Source organism: Phascolarctos cinereus, unplaced genomic scaffold (genome assembly GCF_003287225.1).
Source record: "Phascolarctos cinereus isolate Bilbo 61053 unplaced genomic scaffold, phaCin_HiC Scaffold_4;HRSCAF=312, whole genome shotgun sequence".
Taxonomy (NCBI): Eukaryota; Metazoa; Chordata; class Mammalia; order Diprotodontia; family Phascolarctidae; genus Phascolarctos; species Phascolarctos cinereus.
Window position 1 is genome coordinate 138,044,514 of NW_027555847.1, and position 9,987 is coordinate 138,054,500.

General features: G+C 39.9%; 1 pseudogene; it reads left to right on the forward strand.

The window, feature by feature from the left end:
• Positions 1 to 1,209: 1,209 nt before the first annotated feature.
• On the forward strand, positions 1,210 to 1,852 carry LOC110214634 (large ribosomal subunit protein uL1 pseudogene; annotated as a pseudogene).
• Positions 1,853 to 9,987: the final 8,135 nt, after the last annotated feature.

The window sequence follows — 9,987 nt, forward strand, 5'->3', positions numbered from 1 at the left end:
TTTGTTATTAATAAAAATAAAACTTGCTGCCATATAGTTTGCTGATTCCTTTCCCTTTTTTGAAATTCGGGAAAATATTGGCCCTTCTCAAGACCTGTAAGCATCTTTCCTGATCCCCATAATCTTTCACAGATCATTGATAATCACATCTACCAGTTCTCTGAGTACCCTAGGATATAATTGTCCTGCATCTGATGACTTATATTCAGTAAGGAGCAGAAGAGGCTCTCTTATCTTCTTCCTGCCTATTTGGGAGTTCAACTTCCTATGGCCCATTTTTATTTTGTTCTTTGCAGTTCAAAGATTTTTCTCTTTAGCAGAGGAAAAAGAAACAAAATACATGTTGAGAGCTTCTGCCTTTTCTCCATCATCTGTTCTCATTGTTCCATCTGCGCTGAGCAGTAGTCCCAACCCTTCTTTGATAGTCCTTTATTCCTTCAATATAGCTAAAACAACAACAAATTTAAAAAACAACCTATTTGTTAAACCTATGATCCTAAATATGGGAAGGGAATTCAAAATTACATAAAGCAATCAATCATAACCTAGTTAATAATATCAATATGCAGCATCCCCTCATAGACTACTCTCTTGCACTTTGTAGCTACTGTTTTTCACTTCACCATTTTAGTAAATGCCTTTGCCAAGAACTAATCCTGTCAACTGGCTGCCTGTTAAAAGGAAGCACACTGATGGAGAACTTGTAGACTTTAGTAGAAGGAACTCAAACTCATAGGATTCCCCATAACTTGTGGTGACAGCAGCTGCCCTCTAGGGACCTTACCCATGATTATAAGACAGGGTTGTGGCTGCAAGAGGGGGTGCTATATAGATCTACTTCATATTAGAATTTTTAAAAAATCATGGCTCATTTACATCACCACTAAAAGATGCCACTAGGTCTTTAATATAAGAAATACAATTTCAGAATGTGAAAAAATCAGGCAAATTATTTGACTTTGGCCTCCAAGAATATATGGGGGGCAAGGGTGGGAGGAAGAGAAACACAGAGACAGAGACTGAGAGAGGAATATTGAAGCATATTTTTAGAGTACAGGAGAGAACAGAGAGAAAGTCAGAAAGAATCACAGATAAACAGGGCAGCTTTAAAAGTTACAGGTTGAATTTATTAATTTTACATTTTAATTTTAAAATTTAATTTAAAAAAAATTTAAGGTTCTTTTACCGGCTTGTGACCAGTGAGCAGCCATGAGCAGCAAAGTTTCTTGTGACACACTCTATGAAGCTATGCTGGAGGTCCTGCATGGAACCCAGTGCAAACGCAGAAAGTTTTTGGAAACTGTGGAGCTGCAGATCCTATGATCCCCAAAAGGACAAATGCTTCTCTGGCACCGTCAGGCTCAAATCCGCACCCCACCCTAAATTTTCTGTGTGTATCCTGGGAGACCAGCAGCACTGTGATGAGGCCAAGGCTGTAGAAATCCCCCACATGGATATCAAGGCCCTGAAGAAGTTGAATAAGAACAAGAAATTGGTCAAGAAGCTGGCTAAAAAGTATGGTGCCTTTTTGGCCTCTGAGTCCTTGATCAAGCAAATCCCTCGAATCCTGGGCTCTGGTCTGAACAGAGCTGGCAAGTTTCCATCTCTGCTCACCCACAATGAGAATATGGTGGCAAAGGCTGGTGAGGTTCAATCTGCTATGAAGTTCCAGATGAAGAAGGTGCTGTGTCTGGTGGTGGCTGTTGGCCATGTGAAGATGACAGATGATGAGCTTGTCTATAATATCCATTTGGCTGTCAATTTCCTGGTTTCTCTGATGAAGAAAAACTGGCAAAATGTGAGGGCATTGTACATCAAGAGCACCATGGGCAAGCCCCAGTGGCTATATTAAATCGACATGGTGTTAATAAATGACGGAAGCTGCTAATGAATCAAAAAAAAATTTTTTTAAGGGAAAAGGACTTTTGTACAAAAATAGCAGCTCTTTTTGTGGTAGCAAAGAATTGGAAATTGAGAGGATGTCCATCAATTGGGCAATGGCTGAACAAATTGTTGTATATGATTGTGATGACTTGAAAAGACTTACACAAACTGATGCAAAGTGAATTGAGCAGAACCAGGAGAACATTGTACATAGTAAGAGCAATATTTTAAGGATGACCAACTGTGAATGACTTAGCTGTTCTCAGCAATATAATGATCCAAAACAATTCTAAAGGACTCATGATGAAAAATGCTGTCTACCTCCAGAGAAAGAACTGATAGTGTCTGAATACAGTTTGAAGCATACTATTTTAACTTTCTTTATTTTTTGCATGTTTTAGACAATGTCTTCTTTCATGATATGAGTAATGTGGATATATGTTTTGCATGATTGCACATGTATAACTATATAAAATTGTTTATCATCTCAGGGATGGGGGAGGGGAGGGAAAGAATGTGGAACTCAAAATTTTTTTAAATGAATGTTCAAAATTGTTTTTACATGTAATTGTGAAAAAATAAAATAATTTTAAAACATTAAATATGAATGTTAAAAATTGTTTTTACATGTAATTGGAAAAAATAAAATTTTATGAAAAAAGAAATTTTAATTGAAAAGAAAGGGAAGTAGTATATAATAAAGATTTTCAGTTTCATGTATAATACTCCTTCTGTTCTACTATGTATTTGGTAATGTTTATTTTATATGGTGTTTGTTAAGTAGTAGCAGCCACCTAGTTGCTACCACTTCTAGATTTCGTAGAGTATACTTGTAAACGACTATCACCCTAATACTAGCTCACAAACCCCAACCAGTGTGTTTCCTCTTAACAATCAACCAATAGACTGTTATTTAACAAAAGGCATTTACTTAAATGGAATAGCAAGAATAGCAGTTACAAAACATTTCCTTCAATGCCAGGGAAGCACTATTTTAATGGAGGAGATAGACCACAGAGTCCATGGAGAGAAGAGTAGACATGATATTAAAGTATAGCGGTAATGAGACATACTTGTAGAGAATGCACATGGCAAAGGCAACTCATGTCTCCAGAAAGGCAGGATCTCCATGTCTTCTTTCTCTCGTGATGTTTGTTCCAGTGCTCAGCTGGGCTGGTTCTTCAAAGACCATGATGTCCCAGCTAGATAGATGACTCAGTGGAGATCATTTCTTGTAGAGTTCAGTGTCTCGGCTAGATAGGTTAGTCTGATGCTCAGCTGGATCAAACAGTTTACCTGATAACTGTGTTGGATCCACACCAGGCTGAGTTGCTGCTGAGCTATAATCCAGCAGGCTGGGCTGCCACTTAGAAATGGCTGTTGGATGAAGTAAGATAGGATGCTCTGCCTCTGAATAACTGTTGTCTTTCTGCTTTTAGCCTTGATTTTCTAGATGGCACTGCATTCATCATCTGAGGTGTTGTGGTGTTTCTTTTCAGCCAGGGTGCTCTTTCAGCTAGGGCAATGACCCTTAGCTTAGAATTAACAGAAACCTCTTCTCTTATGCTCCCAGAGAGCTGAGACTATAAAGTCATTAAGGTTATTACCTCTAGGTAAAAGTTTTGCCTCTCCTATTCAAAGATGCATCCTAGCTCAAAAGCTCTTTTCTTTAGTAAGTCATTCTAACTTGTCTTAGGGAGATTGATTTCAATATAATCAGTTCTTCTCCTATACTCCCTTGGGAATCTTATGTATATAAGTAGTTGGGGACAATCTTATGTAGATAAGTAGTTAGGGCAACCAAGTGACATAGTAGATAGAATGTTGGGCCTGGAGTCAGGAAGACTCATCTTCCTGAATTCAGATCTGACCTCAGACACTTATTATCTGTGTGAATCTAGTCAAGTCACTTAAGTCTGTTTACCTCAATTTTCTCATCTGTAAAATGAGCTGGAGAAGGAAATGGCAATACACTTTAGTGTCTTTGCCAAGAAAACCCCAAGTGGGTTCATGAAAAGTCAGACATGACTGAAAATGACTGAACAAAGAAATTGGGGACAAAGGAATGGATGCAAGCTGTATCATGGAGGCAAGTTCATTGTCTTTCTGGGAATAACTCATGTGCCTGTACCAGAGATCAGTGGTGGGAAAAATCTTACATTCCCCCTACTCCACTGCCCATACCACCAGAGACACTGGCCAGTAGCAGGCAGTGCATACATCTAGTTGGGAGCAGAGAAATACGAAGGATAGATCGATGAAGAAAGGTAGTTATCTGAGGAAGAAGGCAGCTTCAAGATTCATGACCCCTTGCCCCAGCGAAGAATGCCAACTATGGACTCAAGAAAGGACTTCCTGGTCATAGAGTACTAGGTTTTATGAGTCATACCTTTGTCACATGTGTGTCATGCATGTGTGCCTTACTACCACAACATTTCTTCCACATGTCCCCTTTTCTCCACCCACAAAGCCTGGTGGCTGTGGTACAGGTCCTTATTACTACATTACTTAATTATTGCAATAGCCTTCTGGTGGGTCTCCTTGACTTATCTCTCTACCCACTTCAATGCATTCTCCACTTAGCTGCCAGAGTGATTTTCCTGAAGTGCAGGTATGACCATGTCACCCTGTTTAATAGACTCCATGGCTTCAAATTATTTCACGAATAAAATACAAAATTATTTTTTCTGGATTTTAAAGCTCTTAATAACCTGGATCTTCCTCCCCATCTCCCCCTCCTGGCTTCTTTCAAGACTCAGCTCAAATTCTATTTTTACAGGAGGCCTTTCCTGGTGCCCCCTACAGCTAGTGCCTTCCTTCTGAAATTAACTTTCATTTACACTATACATAACTCTTAGGAACAATTTTTTTTTTTTGCACAACGTCTCCCCAGTTAGAATTTGAGCTTCTTGACGTCAGGGATCATGTTTTTGTCTCTCTTTGTATTCTGATACAAAGCCCCTGCTTGCTAAATGCCTGATGATTAACTAACTGACTACCATTATACTCTAAAGTTTAAGCCTAATCTTTCCATGGGCCTACGTGTTTCTGAGGGACCATATGTTACAGACTTTGGGGGCGTGTCTTGTACCAACTATTCTTATTATACCTTCTTAGCAAATGCCTTTATAAAAAGATAATTTTTCTGGAAGTTGATAATTAATGAGAAGTCCATCGGTAGGGGCTTGTGAGCTACAGTATTAGAAGTATTTCCCCACAGAATAGCCTCTAGAACTCTGAATGGTAGTTAGTTGTCTTCTGGGGCCCTAACTCAACTCAAGAGTTTATGAAGGAATGGTTCTAGAAGGGGTAGATTTTTATTTTTATTAAAACTTTTATTTTTATTCAAAATTAATTTTATATATGTGCCTTCTCTACCTAGGGAACCATCGTTGTAACAAAAAATAAAAAAGGAAGAATGGAAAAAATACATACAGCAAAACTAACCAACCTCTCAACTGAGTCTGACAGCATTTGAAGTATTTCATACCCATAGTATCCCACCTCTGAAAAGAACGAAAGGAGGCATATTTCCTCAACTCTTCTTCAGTGACAAAGTTGGTCATTATAATTACAGAGTTTTCCTTTGGGATATCTGTTGTTGTTCTTTATTATAGTAATTGTATATTGTTTTTCTGGTTCTGCTTACTGCTCCATACATCTGTTTGTATCTAATATTTCTGACAAAGGTCTGATTTCCAAAATATATAGGAAACTAAGATAAACATACAAGACCAAAAGCCATTCCTTAATGGGAATGATCAAATAATATGAACTTGCAATTCTCAAAGGAAGAATAAAAAATTATTAACAATTACATTGGAGATTGCACCAACTCACTAAAAATAAGAAAATGCAAATCAAAACAATTCTGAGGTTTTACCTTGCACTCAGCAAATGACCAACATAACAGAAAAAAGGAATAGCCAATGTTGAAGTAGCTATGGAAGTACAGGAAGACTACCACACTGTTGGTAGAATTCTGAATTGGTCATTCCACCTAAGGGTGAAAGAGGTGAAAACTAGGGGACTTCTGTGGGAAGTTTGATAGTGTGTGAAGGAACCACTTTAAAAAGCTGTAGTGAGCAACAAAAATCCCCAAAATTCAGGCTCTGAAATAAATACAAGGAAATGGACATGAGAGTGTCTTGCCCATTCAGTTTACTTGCTGTGTATAGCTTTAAACCAGTTACTTCCCCTCTCTGGGTCTGAGTTTCATCTCTAAAGTGAAATGTTAGACCCTTCTTTGATTGTGTCTGAGATTCAGGAACCACAAAGCAATCCTTCTACCATACTTTGCTTTGATGAACGAGCTGGTTCTGTTTTATCTTCCTCAAATGCCACCTATCTGATGCATTAATTTAAGAAAAGCCCAAGAACACTGGCCCTGAAGTCAGGAGGACCTGAGTTCAAATTCAGCCTTAGACCAAACACTTGACACTTAACTAGCTGTGTGACCCTGGGCAAGTCACTTAACCCCAATTGCCCCCCCCAAAAGAAAAGAAAAGAAAAGAAAAGCCCAGAAATACTGCCAAGGTTTATAGTGGAAGGAAGAATGATGTACTAGAAAGGAAAGCACATGAGGAAAAGCTAAAGGAGGGTCCAATTCATTTGTCCCCAAGACCTCTAAGTCAAGAAGGATTTGTACTTTATGAAGTTTTTACTCCAACAGATGACAGGAACTTCAGCTTCGACTGGTGACAGAATAAAGGAAGTGTACTCAAAGGACTGGGCAAAGAATTTAGCAACAACAAAAAAGAATTTCTTCTTTATTGTAAAGGTTGTTCAACACAGGATTAGGCCAGTGAAGGAGGTTGGGTAATTTCCCTTTGTGGGTATTCATTAAAGTAAGGCAAATTCTCTTCCTAAAGTTAAGAAGATTTGGTCCTACCAAAATCACAGTATCATAGAAGTTTAGAGCTGTAAGGGGCCTCATGGATCAACTAGTAATACCAAAAACTGACATTTTTATGTAGGGCTTTAAATTTTGCAAAGTTCTTCATCACAGAGTTCTGGAAAGGCTCAAGCCATAAATTATTTGCCTTGGGCTTAAAGATTTGGAAAGTGTATGAGAGAGCCTAACACTTCCCTTTAGAGGCCAACTTACCCCAGGACTGAATCTGGTTCCTGTGTGTGGGTCTAGAGCTGAGAAGGCCCCTTTAGCGGAAAGTGAGAAGGCAAGTTCCACCTCTTGGGGCCATGAGTGGCTTTTTTTTTGTACATAGACATTCTCCCTGTTTTACAGATGAGGACACTGAGGCTTAAAAAAAAGTTGAGGTACTTGCCCAGAGTCACATAGTTAATAAGTGTTAGGTCTTCCTGACTCCAGGTACAGCAATACCCACTGCATTCTCCTCCTCCTCCTCCTTCTTCTTCTCCTCCTCCTTCTTCTTTTCTCCTTCTCCATCTCCTCCTCCTCCTCCTCCTCCCTCTCTTCCTCCTCCTTCTCCTCCTCCTGCTCCTCCTTCTCCTCCTCCTCCTCCTCCTCCTCCTCCTTCTTCTTCTTCTTCTTCTTCTTCTTCTTCTTCTCCTCCTCCTCCTCCTCCTTCTCCTCTTCTCTCCTTCTCTTCTTCCTCCTCCTCCTTCTCTTTCTCTTCCTCCTCTTCTTCTCTCTCGTTGTCTCTCATTCTCTCCCTCCCTCCCCCTACCCTTTCTCTCTCATACACACACACACACACACACACACACACACACACGTACAATGATCTCTTAATAAATCAACATCTTGATGCAGAAGCTGAGGCCCAGTGAGATACAGTGATATGCTCAAGGTCATTTAGCAAATTAGTAGCAAAGATGTACCTAAAATCCAGGTCTTCTGACTCAGCCCAGTGTTTTTTCAGTCTTTCCATCATGTTGCTAAGGAATATGGGTTGAGCGGTCTAGATTGTAATCGCCAGAGCAAATGGACCATGTGAGGCATACTCTATATGGCCCTACAAATACCGACATTATGTTGGTTATACCAATAGTTGCTCAAACTGGCTACATCAGTAGTTATTCACTTGAGACTTAGCCCATGCTTTCTCCCAAAGTTAGTGACCTCTTTAGCTCTTATAGTCAACAGAGGGGCCAACTGAGGTCTAAGACAGCATGGTCAGGGAGGGGTAAAAGAAAAAGTACAGGGGAAATATTAGACACATGTCAGGTACTTAATAAGCCTTTGCTGAATTGTACTGGATCAAAAAGAAGAAGGCTGCATCCAGCAGGCTGGGCTGGCTCTGGGAAATGGCTACTGAATGAGGTAAGATCAGGTGCTCTGCCTCTGAACAGAGAAAAAGAAAGACAGACATAGAGTTGGGAGCTGAAGAAAAAAGGTGACTAATATCCATAGCCACCTCGGTGCTGTCCGTGGTTTCTCAACCAATCCCTTTGCTAGGCAGGATGTGCAGAGTTCCTGCTGATGAGGGAAACTCAGCTCTGACTCATTCCTTTTTCTTTGGCTTTTGTTGATTTAAGCTACAATTTTTGGATAAATTTCTACCTGAGTCACAGCCACTTCCTCTCAGGTTCGTAAGAACTTGTTAAAAATCTCTTAGATAAATCAAGAAGTCCAATACAAAGTTTGGAGAAAGGGAGGGTAGTAGGAGGTATTTTATTTTTTGTTAAGATCGTGTAGTTTCTACATTTTGAAGTGAAGAGAAAGAGAAGAAAAACCTCCCCAGAGAAAATCAGTTGTGAATGCTTGGCATTTCAGTCAATTTTAAGGCCTCAGGGCTAAATTTATCTAAGACAAAATAGTCAGCCTAAAGTATGGCATTTCCAGGAGAAAGGACTTCATAAGCCTTTGACCTGCCCAGCCCCACAGGAACAGTAAGTCTCCTATGGACTCCATGCTTCATTTGGAATTCAAATTACTCTATTTAATCCTGGCGCTTACATGGCACCTTATATCCTTAAAACAATTTCACATTCATCTTCTAATTTAATCTTCACAACCATATTATCGCTTTGGAAGCTCAGGGTTTATCCCCATTTTATAGAGAAGAAAATTGAGGTCCAGAGAAGGTCAATATCATTCAGTAAGCATTTACTAAATGCCTACTCTGTAGCAGGTATTGTAATATAAAAACAGAAAGCAAACAAAACAAAACAATCCCCAATATCAAGGATCCTACATTCTGTCGGAAGGTAAATATATGTGTATATACATAGGTAAACACAAAAATATAAATATAAAGTAATTGGGGGGCATGGACTAGCAAGGAGAGGATCAGGAAAGGAGGTGGCATGTGAGCTAAGCCTTGTAGAGAGCTAGGGATTCAAAGAAGCAGGAGGGAGGAGGGAGGAGGGAACAGCATTCCAGGCTTGGGGAAGGGAAGAAAGCCTGTGGAACAGCGTGGAAATGGGAATGTTGTGCACAGGGCAGAGGACATGGACCAGTTTAGCTGAAATGTAAAGTGAGAGGAAGTGATATGAAATCAGCCTGGAAAGACAGGTTGGAGCCAGATTGTGAAGGAATTTAAACGATAAATGGGGAGTTTGTGTTCCATTCTAGAGACAACAGGGAACCGTTGTAATTGACTGAGCAGGGACACCATTGACATGGTTAGATCTGTGTGTTAGGAAGTCAACTTGGCATCAGTGTGGAGGACAGATTGGCCTGGGGATATACTAGAAGTAGAGAGAGGCTAGTATGGCATCTACTTCCATGAACCAGGAGAGAGGTAATGAGCATCTGGACTAGGGTGCTGGCCATGTGAGTGATGATAAGGGCATGGACAAGAGAGATGTTGTGGAGGTGAATCAATAAGACTCGGCAACTGATTGGATATGAGAGAAAAAGATGGAAGAATTGAAAAAGATATTGTGAATAGAGAAGAATAGTGGTGTCCTTGACAGAATAAGGGAGTTTAGGAAGAAGAATAGGTTTGGGGAAACAATGAGTTCCACTGTAGACGTGTTAAATTTTCAGTGAAATTCATTTGATATCAATGGGATATCCTAGTAGAGAAGTCCAGGGAGACACTGATGTATGACTCAAGAAAAAGAAGAGGAATGGGTATACAGATTTGGGAGTCACACCTGCACAGAGACAATTGAACCAGTGGGAGTTGATGAAATCACCAAGAGACTGGAGAAAGAAAGGAGGGCCAAAACAGA